Raw genomic sequence first — 25,912 nt, forward strand, 5'->3', positions numbered from 1 at the left:
ATATATCTCCTTGCAACATCGGACTTTCCGGTCGCTTGCCGAGACATCCACAATTGAGCGTCCTTTTGGCTTTAGCCCAGCCGCTTCATTCGTCCTGGAGCTACTAGGAATCGCCCTTTGGCCATCCCCAGTAACAACCTGGGGGACTCATCTTCCGGCGCTATATCATTCATGGTATTGTGACTGGCTATAGGGTTTTCTTGGCAGGAAATACTGGAGTACCTCAGATCAGGCGAGACAACCCGCTGAATTTAAGCATATCACTAAGCGGAGTAAAAGAAACCAACAGGGATTCCCTGAGTAGCTGCGAGCGAAACGGGACCTAGCCCAGCACCGAATCCCTCGTCCTTGCAGGCGGTCGGGAAATGTGGTGTATGGGAGGCAACGTTCCCGGGAGTTTGCGAAGGGGCAAGTCCCCCTGACAGGGGCTTGTCCCAGAGTGGGTGCCAGGCCCGTCTCCGCCGTTGCGCGCCCGGGACGAAGCCTCCCGTGAGTCGGGTTGCTTGAGAGTGCAGCCCTAAGTGGTTGGTAAACTCCATCTAAGGCTAAATACGACCGAGAGACCGATAGTCAACAAGTATTGTGAGGGAAAGTTGAAAAGTACTTTGAAGAGAGAGTTCAAGAGTACGTGAAACCGTTTAGAGTGAAACGGGTGGGCCCTCGAAGCTCGAAAGCGGTGGGATTCATTCTCCGGACGACTGACGAGCTGGCGGCGTCGGGTAAACGGCTCCTTTCGGGGGGCTGTTCCGGCTGCCATTGCGCGGACGCGGTCTCCGGGGTGCGCATTTCCCACCGCCGGTAGAACGCCGCGACGGACACGGGTACATGGGAAAAGTACGACTCTGAGTCCGGCTGTGGAGGTGACCTGCCCGTCCCCTCGGAGACGGTTCGCGGGAGTTATACCTTGCCGTACACGAAGAGTTCGTCACCCCGTCCAGGCCCCATGGGCTTCTCTCGGCTGTCGGGAGGCCCGAACGATGACGCCCTCTGGAATATAAGATACCTGTAGAATATTCTTAACAGAAGCTGTTAGTCTATATGAAGTTTTTGTACCGTCTAGAAAGATATCATCTAGGAGCGCTTGAGGCAAACCATGGTTTAACGCTCAGTTACGTGCCCTAATTCGAAAACTGCGCCATCGCAGCGAAGATACAAGGAATTTAATTAGCCGGCGTTTCTGACCCTAATGAAAGCAACAAAAAATAAAATGAAACAAAAGTCGAACATTGAAAAGGACTTTACATTTGATGTTTCGGCGATATACTTGTCACGGAGAAATACATTTCGGAGGTATGTGAAACGCAATGAGAAGGAAAACAACCCGGTGCAGGCTTTGAAAATGGTGCGGCGGTCGTTCAGCACAACGAGGTGAAAGCCAAACCCTTTAAAAGATATTTCCCATTTGTGTCCTCCCGTTTAATGTGCGGTTTCTGTTACACTGCCCGGGTAATTTACCGCATTACGTAAGTCAGTGTTTTTGTTACTGCGGTCCGTAAATTATTAAAGAATGTGAATCAAACAAGGTATGTTGTCTTGATGACAGTCCTGCAGCCACTGTAAAATATTGCGCGGATAAACTATGCTTTCGCTTCACACGATTGCTTCAAAATAGCAGATAATGAGGCCGTCTTGCCACGTGCTACAACTTAGCATAGGATGTTCCCATTTATAAGACCGATATGAGAAACCCCGTTCAGAACGAGAGACTGGTTTCCTTGTCTAGTATCCCATACAGAATAATATAGCAAATAATATGCAGCTGCGTCATGAATAAAGAACACAAGAATAATCTCCCAAGTCCAGCCAACATGGTTTCAGGCAATGGTTATCATGTACTACACAGCAGGTAGAATGCAATCCTGATTTATGCTTGGCAATTGATAAGCAACTATCTGTTGTCTACGTTTTTGTTAGGTTTCCGCAAAACATTTGATGTAGTTTAGCATGCTTACGAAATTAGAAGCTTGTAAGCTGGATTATAAAATAATTAACGGATTGCCGCATATTTGCCATTAGGGAGACAGGCTGTCTTTCTGAGCGTGTTTCCCCCCAATAGGCTGTCTATTCTCTCCACGTTTGGTTGTTGGTAGCTACTGATAATACTCTATCCGGTACATGGAGTTTATGTAGAGTGTTTTTGATTGGTTTTGTTGTTTATAGTGTAACAAGAGGCACTTCTGATTCTCTAGTCTTGAAACATGATTTAGACAGCACAAAAGGCTGGGTTGCGTTTCGAGACATGACATTAAGTATGACAAAACTGTTCACGTCACCTTTCAAAGAAAAACGTAATATCCATACTAAAGGTATACAATGCATGGCATTACTTTGATCACGAGCAATAATTCAAATTGTAAGGAAGAAGATGATACAGCGACGACACTAACGAAAATAAAGACACCGATCAGCTGGCGCGCGTACGGAGAGCTAGGACTGTCTTGTTCAAACGAGATTGTGCTTCACTCTACGATCGTCTTGTGTCATCGGTCGCCGTCTCCAGTCCTCCGAATAACCCCAAATAAATCCCTCTTCAAAATATATATATGAGTCTTTCTTCCACCTGATTTACGATGAAGCAAGAATGTTAAGTACATTATGAATAAGGTACCATCAATTTGGTTTCGTGAGTAGGTATTTACGTACTCTATCCAGTAACATAAAAATAATAGATATCTTTGTAATGTGTGACCAATAGTTGAATATAGATATATTGTTTTGGATAAGCACACATCTGAGCTTATAAGCAAATAAGACAAGCCTAAACCACTTTTTTTGGCTGTCTTGCACTCCATTAGAAATTAGAAACAGCTCAGCACGATAGCAGCATAAAAATACGTTTATTTGACATCCGAATTGAAGAAATACATACATGCAATCAAGCATACAAACAAAAAAGGTATAACAAAGTAGAGGCTATATGTGCATTCAATCGGGTGCGGATGAAAAACGAAAGCAACCGCAAATTTTGTTTTGGAATTGTACTATAAACATCATTTGTACTCGACACGAGATAGCTTTAAAGACAGAAAAAAGGAGTGGACGATAATGCGCACACAACAAATATTAATGAGGCAATCAGCATTTACACTATGCAAAGTGTAGTACTCCATGAGTACGAGCACCACTCGGCTTCCGTAAACGGATACGAATGGTGCTGACCAGCGTCGCAAGAAAGTACTTCAACGCCAACTGCAAGTTCTTCTAAAAACTCCCACAGAATGAGGCGCAGTTTTCTGAGTAGCTGAAAACTTGGTAGCTGTCATCTTCCGCTCACTTCGGCCAGGCTACGCCGCTTCCATCGCACAAACATTGCAGTGGCAATGAAAAAGCGCTCATAAATTAAACAATAAGCGAACTCCGCTGGCTCGGGCGAACACTGAACATTTTGTAGATGAGGCTCCACAGGGTTAGCTCCACGACGCAGTCCTCGTGAGCACGCCGCTACACCTCAACTGCATCGCAGTTAGATTAGCGTGAGTTAGGCACGAAGCCCGATTTTTCGCGGCGCTTCCTTGTCGGGAGAGCTTGCAATCGGCAATGCCACTCAAAATCCAGAGCTTCTTGCGGCAGTGGGATGACCGCGAATGTTTTCCATCGTGAGATACCTTTGATGCCTAGTCTGGATAGAGGTATATGACAGCTACAGCTGGGCTAATTCGGATCTATGTACTTTCTTTGATATATGCTTCTGGAAAGTGGCTAGTCCACAACCAGAAATATCCCGTTGACAGTTTGTAGATAAGTATGAGCTGCTTGTCTTGTGGCCCCATGTGTCGAACAGAACAGAGCTTCTCATGCACAGCCAGTGTAGGACTAGGGACTGACCCCCAAACCCCGCAGTGCCAACACGTCCACCAGTGTCTTGGTGGCAAGGACCAAGACCGCATGCTCATGCATCCCCCCCCCCCCCCCCCCCCTTGTCGCGTTCCGCTCCCAAGAATTGGCGAGATACCGGAGCCGGCTTCCCGCTCAAAAGTAGCTGATCTGCAAGCGAGTTGAGCCTGCCAGCCATGCGGCGGGCATCGAAGCCACGCATGCTACGAAGCAAGCGTACACCGCACAAGTATGAAAGAACACCACTTATGATGCTGAGTGAAAGGACCAGGTCCGCGATCAATTGCACTGAACGCTGCGTGCACGAGACGGTATCTTCAACTGGTCTCGGCGACACGCCTGGGGGCTCGCAAACGACGCCAACCACACGCACGCCATCAACACATTGCGCACTACCATGTAACGGGCCTCGGAACAAGCCGCAGCTTTTAACTTGGAACTACGCTGTGTTGAGCTGTAACCCCGAGAGATATGCGTATTCAGAAAACGCCCGAAGGGAAGACGGAATGCTGTTTACGTCTGGTATGAACAACGAAATGTCGACCCCGCATGCGGAGACGGAACCATTTGCCTGCCCCTTCAGAGGAAAGACTCAAATGGAGGGGTGGTCCTCTACTGCGCAAACAATTAAGATGGTCAAGCAAAGGATAAAGAGGCAGGTGAAAATAAGGCCTCAATGCCGCAGTGCTCGCATCTCGTCCAGCTTTCCACTGAGCGCTCCGTTCACCCTCAGTTCACAGGACAGACCACAAAACAATGTGGCTATAATGGTAAAGAATCCGTTCGGAAAGCCCAAACGTGACAGGATTGTCATATGGTAGTTATGCTCGACTTTGGCAAAGGATTGCTTTGGTCTAGGGATATGAAGGCCCCGCTCAACTCCTTGGTCTGCGTGTAAGACAGAAGGTTTCAGGTCAGAGCGAACGAAGACAGGATAGTTCTGCCGATGATATAGGAGCTCAGAGCGAACTGGCTACTTCCCTAGACACGGCTTCAGGCGATCGGTTAGTATGGAGGCGACCAACTTATAATCTTTGTTAAGTAACGTGATCGGCCTACACGAGCTTAGGTCTGAGAGGATATTTCCTTGCTTGTGAAGCAAGATAAGATGTCAAGATGAAAAGGTAGATGGCTTCGGTCTGTCAAGCAGCACTTAGTTTACTAGCCACTTCACTTGGTCCACGAGAATACAAAAAAAGGCAGAGTAGAATCCGGCCAGGATTCCATCCCGATCCGGGCCGAGGATACATTTACCCCAGCGAGTACTACCTGCACCTCTTCTTTAGTGACTGCGTCACATAGCGCTTTCTGGTTTATTTCAGGAGAAGTGGACGCGCAGCACGGCTTCTTCACCTTGCTTCGGACATTTGCCGCTCGGTTACTTGTTCGGAAGAAAACAGCGCGATGCGAAATCTAACACTAAATCTCTCTAAATGTTGGATGGGGCATCGGAGTACCGTCCGTCTGGCGACACAACACTCTCCACTCGTGAAAACCTTATGTTTTCATTTCCACCCTCTCGTGCTCTAAGAAACTCGTCGGGTGTTATGTAAGACGATCTCCACGTGGCGGACGGATTGGAAGAGCCCTACGCTAGGATTCTGTAATATCTCAAGCACAGCATTGCGAGGTGCTCGCTCGTGAAGAGCCTCTGCGTTCCTCTGGCCTCAGTTATGCGAAATTTGGCGTGTAATGTCAATGATTTCTCCCATTATCTTAGTGCGTCTTGCCTTCCGTTCTCGCAGAAGAAATTCCCGCAGTTGGCCTTCAAATCATCACACCCGTCGAAGTACAGGTGGTCGACTGTCGGGAGTGTTGTCGCCAGTGTCTGGCGGATGGAGGCCAGACTAACCTCATCTAGGAATAGTGCAGGATCCATGCTTCACCTACTCTGGTTTGCTGACCACCCGGGAGAGGCGTTCAAGCGCACCGACACGGGTGCGTGAACGCTGATGTTCCCAATCTCGGCAGTAGGTTAAGACCCTCGCAAGCGCTGAGGCGTGGTGTGAGGGCGGATGGCGTGTAAACTGAGTGGAGACGGCTAGCAGAGGATCCGCGCTACCACATAGCCAAGAAAGCGTCATCAATAACTGTTTACAGGCGTCAGTGACTCTAAGCCGCTCTACTAGGCACGTGTGTTCTCGGACCTGGTCTGAAAATTCCTTGGCTTGGGCCACGAACGTCTGGCCATGAATCAAACCCACAGTAGAAATGCCGACGGGTGCACACTACAGTTGTGTAATAGTTACCACCAATTTCTTTAAAAATGTTTTTGCTGCGTTTAGCTGGTGCTTGCACTTTAGTAAAGCGCGTCTCAGGACTTTCTAGGAATGTAAGTATGGCATGCAAATCAAGACCATACATTGTTCTACACGCGTTTGACAGGAACACAACGGCAACACCGCACGATTGGCAGATGGCAAGGAAGAAAAAAGCTTCCACTTGAAACCGAGTACGAAAATACACTTCCGCCAAGGTGCGCAAATTTCATTCTTGCAAAAAAGTATGTACGCGTCAATTGAGGGAGCAAGGTGCAACACTTCTCGCTGCTAAACGGGGTTCCTAAAATATTTCACATTGTAGGGAATGAAATGATTGACATTGTAAGAAAAAACTACCACTAACAAGTGCACAAACACAAGAACAAAAATACATTTCACCCACCCACAAGTCGTGCAGCGTTGAGGAATAGGTGATTCAGACGACAATTATGGAAGACCTGAAGGCGTGGATGGTCTCTAGGATGAGGACTTCAAGGGAGAGGGCGCAAGGCAAGCAGATTAGGCGTCGATGCCCGGATGGTGGACTAGCGGCGCATGAAGAGGATGGCGCAGTCTTCTCACTCGTTCCTTTAGCAACCATGCCCGTTCCGGTTGAGGCACGTGTGAAGGTGACAGATTCTGAAGGTACACATCTACACGTTCACCTATGCACCAGTGCCCAACACCGATCGCTCTGCGCTGGTACATTATCACGTCTATTTTTGCCAAAGGGGCATCGGCTCCTGCTGTCGACACTGGGAGCCAGCCGTTAACAGCGTGAGCCAGGCGTGCACCGCTGAAGCAGTCATCAATATAGAAGGCGATGGCTAGAGGATTTGGACAGCTGAGGCGGCCGGTTAGGTGCTTGGCACACAATGGGCGCTCGAGAGACCAGACTTTGCGTCTTAGGGGCACTGGTGCTCGTTAAAAGGAGTGACTCAGAAATGGCGCCTGGTAGCACAGCGCCCGCCTTTCGTAGTCCGCTACCTGATTAATTAAGTTGATAAGGCGAGGGCCCTTCTCCGGGAAAGTCTCGGGGGCCGATGATTCCGTCTCTGTGTCGGTTTGCTGCCGCTGCACTAGCGTTGGCTGGAATTGTAGTAAATCCCTGGAGATCTCCTTTGGAGGAGGACCTCTGCGCTTCATCCGTCTCGGGGAACACAAGTAATACGATCTAATTTGACGCGTTAAAGATGGTAGTGGCCGACGCCGCTTCATCCCCCTCTTTCTGGTGCGGAAACGGTGATATCTTGTATTATGAGGCAACTCCTTGTTCGAGGCCGCCAGAGCCACCAGTTAAGAACGCGGTGCAACATTGTCCGACCTCGCGTGGTTTCTGCTGCAGCGCTTGCAGGCCACATGACAGGATCCGTTTTCATGGCCGTAAGCGACGCAACGGCCGCACAGCGTGGCTGTGCAGGTGGCGCCTATCTGACTTCAGTGTCACAGCGGGAGCATACTCTCTTCATTCCATGGTATTCTAAAGCATGGAGCGACGCACCATGATAGATATGAATTTCGGTTATCCGCACGGCATATCCATCTTCACCAAGCGGGCTCCGCTGCGTCTTGGCTCTTCGACTTCAACACAGTTTCAGTGACAGCTTGAGCTTTACCTTAGGGGCTGAAGGCGTTTTAGGGCTTATTGTCACTAACGCACGGTGGAAGAAGCAGTACCGCAACAACAACTACTGGCTGCAAATATTGCATCTCTGCGACAGAGACGATCCCCTCGATGGCGTTGATGACGCTGTCCGCCGCAACGGGTATCGGCAACTTGAACTGAAAGTACATGGCATCCGTGAGGCGTTGCGCTGGTAGTGGCAGCTCCATGACCAGGGTCGCCCTTGTGAACACTCAGCAAACCTGACGCCATGACAGGGACAGCGGGACCTCCAGGGAGGCTGGGCGCTGGATTCGGGGGCCCGGAACCGAAACCACGGAATAATCCGATGGGTCGACGGGCAGCGTCACAGCAAAACCATGCTTAGCGGTCATCGAATTACGAATTGCCGCAGAATTGGTCACCGCGCAATTTACAGTGGGCAAAGAACTATCTAGATAAACAGCCGAAGGAACCTGGAAGTCTGAAAAATTACGGAAACAGTTGCGCTTCGTTAGAATCAATCAGTAAAAATCCCTGTGCATTTAGCGCTATAATGTGATTACACTATGTCTCGTGACAAAGAGTATGAACAAGGTCGCTCTATGCGCTACAATCACAGTGGTAAGGCCGAATTCTGGAGTATTTTGTAAAACACATGCAATAAAATATTTAATGGCTCTTGGCATAAAGGTCAGGAAATTTGCTTAGCGGTAAAACCTTTCGCTGCTCTTTTTTGTTACAAGTGTCCGAGACTGGAACAGTTTCCTATTAAGTACTGTGCATAATCTATCCAATAATGTTTTTTAGAATACTTTGATTTATAATATCGAGCCATATTTAACGTGCATAACCCTTTTGCTGTAATGCTCTATGGGGCGATGCCGGTATACAATAAACATTCAATACTTTCTCTGTTTTTTGTAAAATCTGTTCACAAATGTGTCGTCATGACTCAAGATAAAGCATTGCAAGGATTAGTAGTATTATTTGAAGGACGTAGAAATGTCAGCAATGCATTCAAAGATTTAGGGCACTTCCCTATGCTGCTTGTATCTAGAATTGGTTTCATGGCCAGAAACGAGTATCAGCGTCCACCCCGCCCAACTCAATGAAATATGCAGGTACTGTTTGTTTGCAAAGCCCTAGATAACTAACACAATATCCCTATTATTATCACTCGAATGAAAACATAGAAAACGCAGGTGTTCGTTTACATGCGAAAATGACTGCAACAAATGCAAATTCTAATTTTCTTAATAGTCTCGGGAAGACGGAGCAGCAGAGCTTTCTACGTTGGCAACTGTGGAACAAGGTAATGTTCGTCCTTTCGACATATATATTTGGATTCAAATCAAATAAAATAAAATTTTATTTCACATGCATACTTGATGCAGGGGGTGCAGACAAAAAGCATACAAACAATCGGATTGACAAGGATTTCTACTCTTTTCCAAGATTACTCACCAAGTAATGAAACACAAGTATTAACAGTAGCAATAAAACACGGTTGCGCACGCGTTACACAATAGCAAGAGGTTTTCCTAGTTATTCACAATGCAGATTAAACCAAGCATTTTATTACATGGACAATAATATTATTTGCACAAACTCACATAAACTGAGAGAAGACATCAGAGACCAAGTGAATTTAACAAGGGATGTTATGAACAGGGAAGTATCTCAGTACCTTAATTTGTTCATGCGCGTGGTTGGAACCAGGTTGCAGTATTACGGGTGTCGTACTGTTTTATGTTTGTAGAGAATATTTAAAGATGTTCAATAGTGTAGATTTCTCGCTTTCTCCTGTTTGGCACCGCAGCAACAGGTATTCATTGCATATTGATTTTACAGGCCACATTTGAAGTTTCTTGTGAAGGGGTTCAGTGTGTGCGTCATATCCGATTTGAAGGAACGTTTAGTAATACTTGACATGGTAGTATTTCCTCATAATAGATGGTAATATTTTAGATCTTGAAGAAAGAGAATTAGACATGAACAGTTTATTGGAAACGATTGAGAAACAACGTGCTCTCGCAAAGACGCCGGCAACGCCTGCGAGTTTTAAATTGAATATGTCGAAGTGTTTATTCAATGTTAGATGTTCTTCAAATATGACGAAAGGCATTTACCTGAAGACGTTACTTTTATTGTTGTTCTTCCTATAGTTATGCCGTCTATAATGGTAGCCCTGGAAGTTTCAGGTTGGAATAGAAGTGTTCTTTTGGTTCGTGGTTTTGGTTAATGAAGTTACTCGACACTATGTCCTAAGTTTGTCGAATCCTGAATCACATTGAGGCAAAAGTTGCTCACAGGTAGAAAACGTGCATAATAAAGTAGTGTCATCTGCATAGACAATGTACTTAGCGCGGAGAGAAATGTTTATGATATTGATATAAATAAATAAAAAATAGTGTCCAAGGAAGTACCAGTTTACTAAACGTTACAAACTTCTGGTCAATAGAGAGAGAAGCAAATGAGACGTAAAATACACGTTCACGTTCCCCACGTTGTACAAAACGAACTCGTGATATACTACAAGTAAGCAATGCGAAATTTTAGATTGCATCTCAAAAGCACAGAAGAAAAGTTAATTCTTCTTAAGTAGAACACGGATAAATCAGACCACGATTGAGAAAACACAAATGCATGAATAACAAAGAAATAGACAAAATATCTTACATTGGCAACCCGTAGCCACAAATCTACAAGAATAACAGAACGTAAGGGGGGTAGGGGAGTTTGAGTCGACATGTAAAGAATAATCATATTCTCGTGTTGTGACTAAAGCATGGCCGCAACACTTTTCACTGGAAAGCCGTCATCCACACTTCTTTCGTTTCGAGTTATTTACCTTGTGGTTGGACCTGCAAATCTATAAGTACACCTATTAGAGTTTTAAATCCTAAAGCCAGCCTCTTCACATGCGCTAAGATATACAGCAGAGCAGGCTTAAATGCAATTCTTAAAGTGCGTTGCCCTATGACCACCCATTTAAAGATTTATTGTTCTGTTGAATGCTAAACATTATGCAATGAAATATTGTGTTGGGCATTTCATAAGTTTGGATGTGCTCTATAAATCTGCAAATTCAGGTGCGATTAAATTATAGCACTGTCTCTTTAATGCTATTGTATAAATTGCAAGAAAAAAAAATTTTGTAACGGGGATGTACTTGATGTAACAGCACTGCGATGGGCTGAACGCAACGCTGAGACTTCAGTAGCCGTGCAGTGTCCACTCTGTCAGAGTCGTCCTCTTTCTCAACGCTTTGTCGTGCCAGTGTTCCTGGGTCGTCGTCTTCGTCAGTGAGCACATCACTTTGGTACCGCGTTTCCAGGTAACAATATATAATCATTTCATCTATAAACAGACTCTGCGATTAGAACTGTTTTCAGGTGAATAAGCCGAGTCCTGGGAGCACGTAAAATTTGTTTATCTTGTCATGCTCAAAAGTGGAGGTAAAATATTTCATAGATATTGGCATCTTTAACGGCCTTTATTGATGCAATCACTACCTGGCGCCTGTTTGTAGAGTTAAGCATGAAACTACAAGCAATAGTGGCCAGTGCCAATAATTTAAGAACAACATAAAACTGCAAGAGTTTTAAGCGTATTTTTATTTTTCAGTTGTTCCTGGCGAAGAAGCAAGGATCATCATTGACAAATTTGTAAACCTCGCCAAACGTGGCGGCGCCAGGTTGTTAAACCTGACCCAAGCACCGATGACAAAGATAGCTCTTGCAAGTGCGCGTGTGGGCAATAAATTCAATCTTCACTTTTCTCGGCCTGTATGTGGCATAGTATTCAGAAGTGGACTTGCGAAATGGCTGCACAAATTTTTCTTACCTATAGCCTGCCTCTACAGCACGACGCGTCAATAATTTTCCTAGATATTCTTAAACACGCTATGTACATTCAAGGTCTAGATATACTTAACATGTTGACCAGTTCCGAAATGTTCAATGCCGCGACAATTCGATATACACAAATCATAATTCTAAGCTCCCAAGTAATATTGAATTAAGACTTTATTCTAGGAAATGTACTGAATGAAGCCAAGGACATCGGTTTATTGCTGCACACCACTTGCAGAAACTACTCTACACACTAAGCCTCACTATGTCCATTAAAAAACTATGAATCGTTTGTGCAACCCAACTGCAGAGCTGTATAAATTTGACAGACACTCTGCACCGTATAATATTTAGCAGCTTCTTATCTACAGAAATGAATATTTCATTTATTGGATGATAGAAGAAATGACTGATGTCTGCATTCGCTAAAAGTGAATACTCACATTGGTTATGTCAATGTGCAATAGATGCTAAACTTAGTACAAGTGGTAGCTGGTGCAAAACCGCTGAAAGCAGCAACCAATGCCTTCAGCATTATGCACTGATAGATTAAAGAAATAACATAGAGTAAGGAACTAAATCCTTCTTTTCTGTTTTTTAGGCTCTCTTATATTAATCACTCCTGTGGCGTATTCACAAAGACTAGACCTCTTACGCTGATTTGTAGCTTTTAAGAGCTGAAGCTCCACTGTTCGGGTTGGGACTCCCGCCTTCGCGGGGTGTTCAGCGGATGGCCTAACGGTCTTCACTACACACCACTTCGCCTTTTCCCCTTCATCCTGTGAGTAGGCAAAAGGACATTTTCTTCAAGATGTTCTTCGTAGTCGTACTCACTTTAACTCCCTAGTTCGCTCGGTGTTGGCGGACGACCTTCAAGGCCTCGACCGATGAAGTAGAACATAGACCGCAAGTGTGCTTTCACGTTAAAGAAAAAAGCCATATTTACAGAGCTTATTCTAAACGCTTGGTTTCACAATTGAATACTGAGGTTCAGTAACCGAGCTTATTAAAGGGTCCCTGAAATGCTGCTTACCTTAATATATATTGCCAGAAATTTATAGAGCTGGTCTTCCGGGTATTCGAGTCAAATTCTAAAACTTTGCTTGGAGCGTACCACATAAAATAAAGATTAACACGTTCTCCGGTCTGCCACACTTAACCGATTGGGGTTATACAGTCCATTACCCAACGCGCGCAAACGCCCCATGTGATGTCACATGGACTTACTTTGCGTGACGACTCATAGGACGCTCCCAAGTTAGGACGGGTTCAATTGGGCACCGTCGGCACTTGTTTACTTCCCTTTTTTTTTTACGCGCTGCGGCGGCTTGGGCCAAGGTGGCGTCTCGGGCCAACTTTTCAAGGGCGTTTTAACAACTGAGCCACCAAGGCGGGTGCATTTGCCCAATAAAATTTGCTTTAGGTAGGGCACAACCATCGCTTTTTTAATGCGATAACATTAAAGGACATGTTACACAGAACATTCGGAGTTTGTGTAGTTCTGACGTCGTCGCTTGGGGTGAAAACTCATGGGTGTGGTGCCAGCAGCTGCTAGCTTGAGTCCGACCTGACTGAACACGGGGTTTTGTTTTTTTCTTCCACAGAATGAGACCTCATATCGGAAAGTAGCCAGGACCTGCAATCTCGGGTTCTCCATTTAGGGTGCAATGTTTTAATTGAAAAGAGTCAGCCCTCCAGTTCTCTTGAATGCCGATTAAGGCGTGCTAATTCTAGGTCACGAAGGGAAGCTCATACGGTTTGTTTTAAGTGGGGCTTTATACATAGGACTGTTTCCGGCTAACGAATCAAATCGTAGCGGTAGGAGCCGATGTGTTCCCCAGATTATGTTGAGCTTTCAAGATATTTAGCACTCTTTGGTGATTGCTTTTTGTTTCAACTGTTCATTAACAAGGCGTTTTTTCTGATGTGCATGGCTGACTTCCTGAAAGGCTAATGGTGGCTGCGAAAAATAGGTTCTTGTGAGTTGAGGTGCAGCCATAAGAAAAATCAGCATATATAGCTGCATAGGGAATTGAAATAAAAATTTAAAATACCTCTCTTATGACACATGTTTTTGCATAACCTATACGATATTGCACTAAACAAATATAAAATCAGCCCACAAGCTTCTCTAAACCAGTCACAAAAAATAATAACAAATACAGCGTACTTTCACAAATCTCACTTCTGTTATTTCTTCACAAACACCGCAAAGTATAGTGTTATTTTATGACATTTCTCAATTCACTGGAAAAAAAGTCCTTATATGAACTGCTGTGTTTTCTCCACGGTTCGTACCTTCTGAAAGAATGAAGTCGCAATGTATACTGGTTACGGGTAGTAGGTGACCATCAGTTAATGTGCCAGTGAGGTTCGGTTGTAACTAACGTATACTTATATAGCCATCGGGAAACTGCGGCCGCCCTCAGCGCCACCCCCTATCCCTACAGGAGACGCTGAAAGGCCTAGCCTCACTCCTTTGGGTTTAGTGTGCGATAAGCATGCAGACATACTAGTCTCCTAAATATCAAGTTTGCTGTTGTTCTCTGTTCAAGCTCCCGGTTGCCCCCTTTCCTTGACTGCAAAGCCCAAGTAGAAAATAAGGCGACGATGAGAGGATTGACTAATGGAGGAATCCGGTGAAGCAGGAAAGCGCAGCGACAGGGATCCAGCCAATGAAGTTTTGAGTAGTACAGCGAACGAAACACCAACCAGATTAAGCATGAGCCGTCTGGGAGACATCAAAACGTACGATGAGTCCACAAGTGACCGATCGTCATACGATGAAATAATTGTCTCGTGCTTGCACATCAACAGCAACAGTAGCAAGCCTGAAGAGACTCCTTGAAGTTTCGCATTTAATCAGCAGATCTCGTTGTGTCAAAAGGAGTGGTTGATTTCGAGGTTCGCCAAGACGATCAAGTAGAAATCCTGTCAAAATGCGCGGTAGATAGAATTGGCCCCTACTGTTCTGTCGTAACTGGCTTCGAAAGATTGGTCTGTTATTTAAGCACTGTCTTGGCGTTAAATTATCACCGCCGTCCTGCTTTCAAGGCAAATGGGTAGGCATGTTTGGGGGCGCCGCTGCATTACCACGATGCTCTATTATTGATGAGCTGGAAACCTATTCTGGCGAATGCACAAAACTGTTTCTGCGGGAAGGCGTGCGCCTGAAGTTTCGAAAAGCAAGAGCTGTTCCTTTAGTCATTCAAATAACGGTCGAAGCAGAACCTTAAAAGCTCGAAATACTTGGCAGTATAACGCCTGTGACTACGCGAAAAGTGACAAGTCCGGTGGTAGCCGCATTCAAGAGGGATGCCGGTACCAGTCGTAGGGAGACTAAAAAACAAACGTCTATTTACGTGCGTTGACACGTACCGGCACCCAATTTCAAGTATCCGTGATCTTGCCTCTCTTGCCAGAGGCCAGCAAGTCTTCACAATTGACATCAGTAGAACATACTAGTACGTGTTGATGGCAGAGAACTCAGCGGATTGTGTATCCGGTGCTCAAGGTCCTATGAAGTGCGCGCTGCTACCTGGCTAATGTTCGTGTCACTCCTAAGACGAATGACAAACTCTTCGGATTGTTCAAGGCCTTAAGAAGTGCCTGCTTGGGTTTAGTGCGCGAGTGCGAAGCGACAAATATTGTTGTCCTTCAGGAAACGCTGCATTATCTTGACATTACCTTTACTGATGAGGACTAAACTTTAAAGATCATTTGCACTTAGGAAGGGTACAAAGCCACAAAACAGGCAGGTACTGCAGTCCACCTTGGTAGTGGTAAACTATTACAGAAAGTTTGTTCAAAACTTTTGTACACTCTTGCCTACTTTTACAAGGTGCTGAAGAAAGGAACGCCTTGCAACTATATTGAAGTGTGGTGAAAGTCATTTCGTACGGTTAGGTCCCTAAGCGGTTTCTAAACAGCTGCATGCCATCATGGTTGAAAGTATCCATGAAGTGGCAGAGTTATGGCAGTAGTAAAAGAATCAGAAGGCGTTAGTTGCATGTGGTGGCACACTATCAATGATGACTATAAGAAACGCGTGAAAAGCACTGAAGCCTTTCAGTAGCGGCGTTCGAATTCCTGAGAGGTGCAGCTGTGCCTGCGGTCATGACCAACACTGCCTCTTAGGAGATTTCACTTTTATTCGCATGGCCAATGCACAACGAAATGCTTTTGATAGCAATTGATCGACGCTTAGTCGAAATTACCAGTAGTCTTAGTAATGAACGAACATAAGAGAAAATTACGTGCTTAAGAGAATTGAGATAGTAGTATCGCAGACAGACATGGACAGAGGGAGGAAGACGAGCACAGCGATGACTTTCAGTTCAGGGTTATTGGAAAACAAGGGGAGATTTATACACATTTTCGGGTCATGTGATTCATCCGAAGTCAAAACATCATATGCGAATGGACTGGTTTTCTCTCCTAACATAGCATTGACAAAACTAAAAGAACAAGTAGCTAGATACACAAATTCACCAAAACCCACCACACAGTTGAAACAAACACCACGAGGACGCACATGTATCGCGGCTAAAAAAACGATAAAAACAACAAAGGGTCAAGTTGGGTTTAGGTGTATAACGGCTACCGTTGCCAAAATATAAAACATCAGTGAGCATTAATGTCATGAGTCATTAGGCTTAAAAACCATGATAAAACACTTTAAAACCCTAAACACAAACAATGAAAACGACAAATGGAAAGCTAGGTTGAGCTGTATAAGGGCTACCGTTGCCAAAATGTAAATCATGAACAGAAACAGTTTTTCAGAAATTTTCAGTATCATGCGTTCCAAATCAAAGGTCTGTTTTAGATTTTGGATTTTAGATGTGCCAGCAAACAAGTGCCTTCTCCAGTTCAGCTCAGTTCGTTCAAAAGTGGTCAAACGTTCTAATGTCAACTTGCGTCTATCTAATACGTTGAAAAATCCTGCCTGCACACAATGGAAGGTAGCTTCTTTCGTCAAACTGACAGATATAAAGAAGCCGCCTATTCGGAACATCCTCTGATCTCAGTTGCCGAAGGCAACTACAAAAAAACGAAAACAAACAGCGAGGAAGCTATGCCTAACACAGCGGAGCGAATACAGCAGCAAAACCTGGCGTTAGTATCCTACCTGCACAGCGCACTGCATAATGTGAAACGCGTAGGCAAAAAAGTAAACTTCAAAGTAGTCTCCACAGCTCCGAAAACGTTATTTAAGCTTTGTAGGACCACTCAAACTTGGGCTGTGCTGCGACCCACGTGTAGCATAAAACACCAGATTTCATTTGAGTCCTGCAGCGCAGGCGTGGTGTAGGAGATCACGTTAAGAAGCGGCGAACGTCATATTCGACAAACGGGTAGATGCCTTAATGAACAACTCCGAGAACATAAGAACTATGCGAACGTGCGTAAAAGAAACATTTGCGAAGGAAACGTTGCTTTGCACGTTTCCTGGCTTCACAAAACCAAGATAAACGTTGCTTTGCATGCCCTGGCTTCACAAAACCAAGATAATTGGTAGAAGCAGCAATCAGATTGCAAGAGAGATTCCGGAGGAAAGGGCCATCAAAGAGCCAAAACACGTGTGTGTCTGTGCACCTTGGATAATACTCGGCAAAACAGAACTCGGGATCCTTTAATCACCATAGGTTTCCCCAAAACACTTAGTATGATTTTTTATTACATCCTGGTTTTCGGTTCTTGTCGGGTGGTTTTTAAAGGTAATGACACATGAATAATGCTCATTTATGTTTTAAATTTTGACAACGATACCCTTCACAGCTAAACCAAGCTTTTCATGTCATTTTCATCGTTGGTTTTTAGGGCTTTACGGTGTTTTAAGACGGTTTCTAAGGCTAATGCTCACTCATGCTTTACTTTTTGACAATGGTAGCCCTTATACAGCTTAAACCGGCTTTTTAATTTGTGGTTTTCACCGTATCTTTAGCCACGAGCCTTGTGCGCGCTCATGGTGTTTTTTTCACCTGTGTGATTGTTTATGTGAATATTTGTTTCTTGCTAATTGTTTTTTGTTTTGTCAATGCTGTGTTAGGAGAGAAGACCAGTACATTCGCATATGACGTTTTGACTCCGGATGGGTCACAGGACGCAAAAATGTATATAAATCTCCCCTTGTTTTCCAATGAACCTCAGTTGAATGTCAGGCCCGAGCTCGTCTTCCTCCCTCTGTCCATGTCTGTCACCGCTAATACTATCTCAATGGCTCAACAACTAGCCCAACATAGGACTATGTTAAGAAAATTGTCGGCTCATTTCTCTGTGTCAGAAACTGTTGTCACAGACAATGGCTCTCAGTTTCTTAAAACCGGCCTTCAGGCAGGATTCAAGCTCCTTACTATACGGCCTGTGACCGGGGCTCCGTACCACACCTGAAGGAATTGTCTAGCACCACGTTGTGGGTAATATTTGGAGCCAGCATTAAAACAGGACAACCGAAGTAGCGCTTTAAGGCTACATTGCAAAGTTAACTGTTGCAATACAAAATACTCCTCATGCAACAAACAAAGGAAACAAGAGAAGCATTGCCTCTTGGAAAAAGCCTTGCCGCATGGCTACACGTGGTCAAGCTTTCGGTGGACAGAAAGGTTCGAAAAGAGCAATTCCAAATTATGGCGGGTTACCCGAGTCCCCTGACATGTTTGTGACCTTGTTCTTGGGCGCAATTACCGAAGCACACCATGTAGGGTCCTAGCGGTCACAGCAAAAAAACCGGACCTCTTACAAAGAGTCTTATTTCACTTCACCTCATGGATCATTTACCTGGTGAAGATACAGGAATCATTTTCTCCCTCATGAATCGTACATCGACTTTGAAGTCAGCAGACGACCTGATGAATCAGATACTTCAGAGACAAGCATTTGGGAGAGGGCTAAAAGAAGGTCGTGGTAGGATTACAAACTAAATTATCACAAGTCTTGCGTGCGCCACAAAAACTCAACCACTCACATCCCAAGAACTCCGACGCTACCCGTAATGAACGTGTCGTCTTTACTGGGTTACCATCAGAATATGTGTAGACTTCTTTTCAACAGAAAAGAAGAAAAGGTGTCAGGTACGGCTCTATCTAACGTATTGTTATATAGCCGTCGGGTATTGCCACCACCTACGGCGCTATTTAATAAGCCGGAGTGCCTCACTGTTTTGGGTGCAATGCCTTGCAAGCGTGTAGACGCACTCCTATCAGATTTCACTACAAACAATTGTAATTACGGTGCGGAGGGTAGAAATCCGCCTGAGCACTCATCCCCGCCAGGTCATTCTTCGCGTTTTCATTGCTTAGGAGCGTCTGGAAATAGGAGGCTTTGTGCGAATACGGAGATCACAAAAAAGCACAGGTTTGCTTTAAAAGTGATTGACAATTTTGCTGCTTCTTCACATGCTCCTTCAGAGTCAGTTTATTCCAAACAATGAAGGATGTTGCCTGTGCGAGGTTGATATTTATTTCATTATCTCTAACACGGCGCTACTGCGCAAATAGTTTCATATATTCGGAAGGTAATGAAAATATTTTGTGAAGATTGCCCTCTAGAGATGTACTCGCAGTAAGTATCATGGCTAGGTCATGAGCAATATTTATGCAAAAAAATCCAAACGCCTGATAATCACCAGCCGTCTCTAAATTTGTGAGTAGAACGCATGCATTGGTGGGCCACCAGAAATATCAAGCATGCTTACATTGAGTCATATTAGTTGTCATTTCCGCAGATATTCCTCCAAACAACCTTTGATTTCGGAAGAAAGCATTTTATGAAGCTGAGCTGTATTTGCAAAGTGTACTACCTTGTACAGGCACTCTAACGCATAAGTAATCACTGCGCTAGTGATCTAATTCAATTGACCGTGCTCCACTACGCTAACAATGCCGTTCAGACTACCAGGGTAATAAGACACCTCTCTTCACTGCCTTCCAGACCAAGTCTTGGTGTGGTCAGTCATTAGTCGCAAGGATTGAGTGTGCACCCATCCATAGTTCCGTGCATACTATCTTTTCACCTCGTCGGAACACCATGTTAAATCATCATAGATGGCCAGATCACATCCCAGTGGAGCCACGCGTGTCCAGATATCGTGCATCTTGGCGTCTTAAGTCCTGTTAAGCGCTCTAAAGTCCCGTTAATATTTGACCTTTTATTGTTTGTTCATCTCTATCTCGAAGCGATATTTTAAGGGTGAAATATTGTCGCGAATAATATTAACCTTTGTTTTTTTGGCGTTCAGGCTCTTCTTCCATGTTCACGCTCTGCAGTGTCGCCGAGACGTGGCTTAATCATTTCTTTTTCACCTATGGTGCGCTATAATGTATTTTCATTTATTGCACCCACTGCTGTCCGCTTTCATATTGTTCCTCCTTCTTCTGGTCTCCTTTTGCGGCTTTCATCGAGAAGTTTTTGCCCTTAACATAAAATAAGCGCTGAAATGTGCAATGGGTGTTAATAGCTTACGACCCGCGATCATGTTTACTTTTATCACTGCCTTCGAGTTTTTTACTGCATTTCAGGTGCACGTCAGCCCACTAGTGTATTTGTCTGCAACGTGAACCCCTGCGTTTTTTGCCTTCAGTACTGCCACCGCAACATGACAATACCTTATACCAGTGATCTGCCAACATTTTCGAATGTCAGTGTCTACCGCAAAAACAGATAGATACTGCCTCTTTTTCTTCAATAAAAGCGAAATTAGAAAAAAAAAGAAAAAAAATTGAATGATAAGGCGGTGTTAAAGGCTATGTTGCATCTACGTTTTAAAGTGAAGCTTGAGGTCCGCCTAATTCAAACCGCCGTACAATGTACAAACCGCCTAAAGCGCAAAACAATCCTTAGCCGAGCTTTCACTCATAACTTTCGTTCATTTTGAAGCAATGTTTATAGTGATCATAACCTGGGCCAGGCGGCGCTTGTAGAGCAAGCGATCAGCGCCTCTTCGGCGTAAATTTCATAACGCGGGAGGCGGGCTGCTGAGCGCATCATTTCTTAATGGGCCGGCTAAAGTGCGGCTTTTAAAAAATATGCAATTTTGAGGGACATTTACGGTGTTGAAATCTTAGAAAAGGGTAAAGACTGTTTCTAACGTGTACGGTTTGTAACAAGTCATCGCTAATCATCACTAATTACAAAACTACTCACTAAATGGTATTCGAACATATTCCAGGCATTTAAAGGTAACAGTTGTACATATCCGTGACACGTAGGAAATGACTCAAGTATTCCTTAGCCAAGGTGCTAATCAAGACATTCATTCTGTGTCTGAATGAAGCCAGACACCAAATTTTAGTAGTCATTGCCTGATCACAAACGTGCTAATATTACTAACACAACGTCCCGTTTCCCAGTAATTAGTATGTGTTCGTGTTGCCGGTATCTCGGAGACATCACCAAAGCCCTGTGTAAACATCACCAAAGCCCTGTGTAATGTACCCAAATATACCGGATGTACTATATGTATGCAACGCGATTGGCTCAATGGTATTGCACGCAATTTTATAAGGTACACGAACCAAAGCTATGCCAGCGGAATCACACGCGGCACACGTGCAAAACATCCGATCGGTTTCATGAATACAGGCAGCCAAGCGGCAAAATTCTACTCTCTGCTTACGTCGCGCCATGTTGTAGTGCAAGCTACATCCTTGCAGTTTGTAATCAGCTGTTGCATCCTTGCAACCGTTTTAGAATGTAGTACATTCTTGTTTCCTGTGTTCCGTATGCTGTTGTGGTTTATTACGTATTTGCCAGTGCATTTACGTGTGCTTATTTTGCCCTGTTTAGGCCTTCATATAGTGAATGTTTAAAACCAAGTTTACGACAGTGTTCCGCAGTAAATAAAATGCTCTGGCTCGTTTTGCTTTTTTTATTAAGTTGAAATGCAAACGTGTTCGAATCGCTAACGTGATTGTAGAATGCTCCGCCCCTTAAGAGCGAGCCTACCGGTGCATATGCGCTCTGCGATAAATTGTCTGTGAAACTCTGCAGAGGTATTTCATCTGCACTGAAATAAATTGAATGACGATTACTGCTAGTTAGAGTTTTGGTGTCCTTGTTAGGCAAATGCATGCGATCTAGGCAAATAATGTTTATTATAGTTTGAGGTGTTTTGTTATTTGGACCCAGCATTTTTACTCATATATGCCAACCGGGAGCCGTTTTGGAGAAATTGATAACTGAGTGGCGAGGTTTTCAGTGGAAAGTAGTAGTAGTAAGATAAATATATAATTCATGATATTACATATAATAAAGAGTTTTGTGGTACACGTATGAAGTTGGATAAAGAAAGGGACAATGTATGGAGAGTAAAGCACGACTCACACTGATGACTCGTGGAGGTCGCGCGACACGAATCGTCACTGAGCGGGAGACCAAGACGAGTCGCCAGCGACCCGTTTGAGGGAGTCGCACACCACAGCCGGTTCCGTCTTCGTCGAGCTAAACCGCTTGTGGCTGCCAAAATAACACTAAACGGACAAACCAGAAGAGCTACTTCTTAGATGATAATTGCATATATTCTACTAGAAATGAGACCGAATTGATCTACCCCAAGCGCAGTTGCAGAGGCCGTGGAGGTGCGAAATTCGGCTCTTCGTTCAAATCTAGTTCGGAGAGGGGGTTGTTGTGAAGCGAGACGCACAGCGGTGTAAACACTCGGTGTCGATCGGCTCTTGTCGGGGGTCTCCCCCTCCATGACGAATAAAGCCCGGCGACCTCCGTGAGTCGCCAGTGTGAACCAGCATTAAGAAAAACTAGGGTAGTAAGATACACAAAAATAATAGTAATGCCTGTACGTTAGCATGGCAACCACCTGCGTTCGTCACTTTGCCACACGTGTTGGCAAAGTCAAGCACTTGGGCGAGGGGACTTCATCAGAAGGTTTTCCTCCCTTTCGGGGTAAAGACATTTGCAGCGCGGGCAGAGAAGCATGAGGAAATAAGACACGCATGCAGTGCCCGTGTTGCCGTTGACAACACATCTACCAAGTCGTTTCTCCAGTCCTATTATTCCTGTCGGAACCCTTTCGCGGAAGAGCGCTAGCTTCCACCTTGCAAGTCGCTATTTTCTTCTTTGTGATTTTATGTGCAGAGTTTTTTTAACCTGTTTTCACGCTGTAGGTGAACGTCCCTCGAACTTTTGTTAATCTCACGGAGCCCACTTTATGCGGCATTGCATCTCTTTCGACAAAAAACACTTTCGTTGTCCCTTGGCTCCTGTTCTGACGCTGTCCCCAAGATATACAACGACCTCGAAGAGAAAGGTTGGATATGGAGCAAATGTGGAAGTCCCATCATATACGCGATAGGAACTTCAGTCTGACCTGCAGAGATCATATTTATGAGTACCACCCTCAGTTTACCATGCGATGCGTTGGATGGGAGTATAGATTATATGCTGCTTTATTTATGTTCGACAGGAAGAGCGACAGATGAAAAACCCTTCTTTTCAAGAATTCATTAATTGTTGAATGTCAAGTATGCATGTGTTCTGGGGAGCCGTGCCAACCGAAATGTAAGAATTTTATTACATGTCGTTCATTCAGAAGAGAAGTTAAGAGCGCATGCTCCTCTACAGCTGCATGCATGTAGGCTAGTTTAAAAGCAAATACCTTAGCCAATTCTGTGACAGGAGGCACAATGCGGCGAAAATTCTGTATTCTTTCTCGGACGTCATCGCTCTTAGCGCTTTATCCACCGCAAGAGCTCAAATTATTTTTTTTTTTGCGAAGGAGCTGCAACAATCGCAAAAATTTTTCATTTACTTTCAAATATTTTAAACGCTTTCGCGCTAGTAAATAACAGTCCTTATAGGTGCAAGACAACACGCGTATTTTGTTCCTATGTAGTCGTTGTACCTTCCAATTACAATATTATCAAGATGCACTCATTTAAATTTGTAGTGTATGAAATGTTTCTGCACTTATTTGTTTTTTTCATTTTGCACCGTTATGTACCATCGCTTTCTATAAACGATGGTTAATACAGGTCTTCTTAAATTACTTGATACTTGGTTATCTGAAACCTTACGGTTGAATACAGTTCCGTAACGAAACAGAAGCTGCCCGTGGTTCAGAGCCTAGTCATCGAAATATTCATGTCCAGTTATTTTCAAGGAGTTACACTTCGTTGTTTGGCAACCGCCAGTTGTCTGCCATTTCACCGCAGCGCCATGATTATCGCTCGACACAGCGACAAGAGACATCTTCACTTTCAGATAAATATGTTAAAAAGGTTTATTTTGTTTATATAATGGTGATTTTACTACTAGACACATTATCTTTATTTATATGTATGCGTATTTATGCTCTCCTCTGCGCCTTTGCTCATGTTTTACTCTAGTTTTTACAGATGGCGTATGTGAAAAGCAAGGTGTACTTTTTTAAATCCTGGGATTCATCAGCAAATGTCGAGTTCGTTAGAGCAAGATGGCGGCACAAAAAACATAGATCCTGGTGCCGCGCTCCACACAAACCTATTTTATAAATAAACTTTTTCTTCAGATTAATTTTGCTTGCTTCTTTCACTACATGTCAATGACTGGTGGACAGCAAGTCAAATATTTATATGACTTGCTAATGCCAAGTGAAAACGACTGGCGTCAACTATTGCTGTCTTCCTTACAACTTTATTTCGAGTGGTGACAACAAATTGCACAACAGACAGGAAAAAAAACCACCTTCTTTGAAAAAAGGTGAGGCCTCAAAGTGGATGCAGTAATTTTCAACTAGTGTTTTAAAGTCAAAGGGAATGGTTTGCCATATTAGAAATTCCGGATGGTAGCAAGAACATGCCAATGAGTGTGAAACACCTGTTAACCCATACTAGATCAAGCATTAGCGATGACCATAAGGGGCTACTGTGGGAGATCATCAGCCCTATATTGGGGTGAATCGTGAGCGACGCTTGGAATAAGTAATGGGTTTCTCAAATGCCAAGATGGGACTCATGTTCCCGCCAATTTCTGACACTGTTTCACCAGTAGAGGTCTCTATTGGGGTGCTGCTTGGGTTGGAAGCTTCGGCCACGCCCCGCTATGTTCAGTGCTAGGCTTGAGTTGTCCGTTACTGCTTTCGTTAGGTCGCCGTGGTTTTTTCGCCTCAGTGTTCGGGTGTGGTGAGGTCCTCCTTTCTTGCGTTGGTCAGATTTATCATGCTTTTGCTTAGGTGGATCGGACTTACTTGCATTACTGAAATTTTTGTGTACTCTTATGAGCCGGTGAGATGGTGTTCGCCGCAGATGAGGCATTCGGGTTGGCAGGTGTGCCCCGCTGGGCCGTCCGCGGTGATGCACACCATCGCACAACAGCGAATGCCTCACTGATCGTTGGTTTGGGGCACGATGTTCGATGTGGCCCACCGCACCACACCGGTAGTATGTCGGAATTGTTCTCTTGTAGCTACGCAGTTGCACGTTTCACAGCAGTAGTGAATGAGCCGTAAAGATATATGTTCTTAGTTTCCGCACGTGGTACAGTGTTTCACCGTCGAACTATTCTAGTTGATGCCGAAAGGATTCCGAAGTTTCCTTGTCTGTAATGGTGGTAAAGGCTTTGCAGGTTTGTCTAGCCGGTTTAAATGTCCGACAACTAGTATTTGGCATTCCGCGATCATTAGGGTAACATCCGCAATGAGCTTTAAGGCCAGCCTTTCTGTCTTCACTCCATGGACAATTTCTGATCCCACACCGGCCGCACGTAGAGTGCTAAGTACCGGCGGCACTTTGCACTGAAGCGCCGACCCCACCTGGGCCAAACACGGCATATACATTAATAATAATTCTTGGCTCCAGCAAAACTAACCTATCATCCGAATGAATCTAAGGAGTTTGTGTCTGGTTCCATGGCGTCAGCGACCCTCCTGGCTTCTGTGGGTTGAAAACGGCGCCAGTTGGAGTCAATACTGCTTTGGAAGCTTGTTGTTTGGCGGCGGCCACCAAGCCTCGTGGCTTCACTTCAGCAAGCTTCTCTTGCTTTTAGCGAACCATAATCTGGAGATAGTCATCTCCTGACTGTACACAATGTTGCGTGCTTTCCAGACGTCGACGTCCGCCCACTGCATTGTAGTGGAACCATAGCCTGTATTTGCATTCCCCGGCAGGCCTGACCAGCCTCGGCCTAGCCGCGACTCGCAGTCGTTACGCTTACGTAGGCTCGCGCGAGGCGTGAGCTTCTGTCAATCATAAATTCTCGACAAAATAGGCACATTTGTACAAAATACAGTATCCAGAGGCTCTTGATGGCTTCGCTAAGACGCTGTGACCGGTTGTCGCTAAATATCCGGTGGATGTCTTGAACAAGCATCAACTTTCAACAGAGCCGACGTAAGATGCGTCCCAACGTGACGACGCTCAGAACGC

General features: G+C 44.7%; 1 pseudogene; it reads right to left on the bottom strand.

Annotated features, from left to right (window-relative positions):
• Positions 1 to 227: 227 nt before the first annotated feature.
• On the bottom strand, positions 228 to 5,713 carry LOC146182817 (uncharacterized; annotated as a pseudogene).
• Positions 5,714 to 25,912: the final 20,199 nt, after the last annotated feature.

This window comes from Amblyomma maculatum, chromosome 7, assembly GCF_055883805.1.
Source record: "Amblyomma maculatum isolate TAMU_Amacu chromosome 7, ASM5588380v1, whole genome shotgun sequence".
NCBI classification, from domain to species: Eukaryota; Metazoa; Arthropoda; class Arachnida; order Ixodida; family Ixodidae; genus Amblyomma; species Amblyomma maculatum.